The following is a 1,129-nucleotide window of genomic DNA, read 5'->3' as shown; positions in this document are numbered from 1 at the left end:
GCAATGTCCTATAAATTTATAATAATTTCAAAATAAAGAAGTTTTAAATATGTGATCAAATATTATCTTTTTTTAGATGGTCTTAATTAGCTATTAAGACCATCTTACTTAGATGGTTTTCACTTAGATGTATTCTTAATTAGAATACATAGATGTGTATGTATTCTTCTGTGTCATTTTATCACATGTGTAGGTCCATGGAAGCATCACCTCAATCAAGATACAGAACTCCGCCATCACCATAAACATCTCCCTCATGCTATCTCTTTATACTCACACCCATTCCTCTAATTCCCCCAACTCCTGGCAACCACTAATTTCTTCATCTCTAAATTTTTTGTCATTTTGAGAATATAAATAAATGGAATCATTGAGGATATGATCTTTTGAGATTATTATTTTTTCACTCAGCATTATGTCCTTGAGATCCATCCAAGTTGTTGAGTTTATCAATAGTTCATTCTTTTTTTTTGCCACGATTCAGCAGTATATGTGGGTATACCACAGTTTAACCATTCACCTACTGTAGGGCATTTTGGTTGTTTCCAGTTTTGGCCTGTTATAAATAAAGCTAATATGAATAATTGTATACAGGTTTTTGTGTGGACAGAAATTTTCACTTCTCTGGGATAAATGCCCAGGAGTGTGATTGGTAGATCATACATTAAGTATGGTGCAAACAGTTTGCGCTAGACTGTTAACTCAAAGGTTTGGCTCTTTGCACCCACCCGGCGGAGCCATGGAAGAAAAGCCTGGTGATCTACATTTGTAAGGTTTATAGCGAAGAAAACCTTATGGAGCTCAGGTTTACCCTGTAACACATTGAGTCACCATGAGTCAGAACTGATTTGATGGCAACAGGTTTGTTTTTTGTTTTTATGTTAAGTGTGTAGTTTTTAAAGACATCGCCAAACTGTTTTCCAGAATGGCTGTATCATTTTACATTCCCACCAGCAGCATATGGGTGGTCCAGATTTTCTCTATCCTTACCCACCAGGGGAAGGTGGGATGCTACCTCATTACTTTCAGGTGGGAGTGGAAGTTCAGGTTACCCACTTGGCTGTCATTGACAGTTGGGAGGGGGAGGTGCTTCTCATTAATATTGGAGGAGAGTGGGAGTTCATTCTCC

Source organism: Trichechus manatus, unplaced genomic scaffold (assembly GCF_000243295.1).
Source record: "Trichechus manatus latirostris isolate Lorelei unplaced genomic scaffold, TriManLat1.0 scaffold00007, whole genome shotgun sequence".
In the NCBI taxonomy this organism is placed as follows: Eukaryota; Metazoa; Chordata; class Mammalia; order Sirenia; family Trichechidae; genus Trichechus; species Trichechus manatus.
This window is presented reverse-complemented; position numbering follows the sequence as displayed.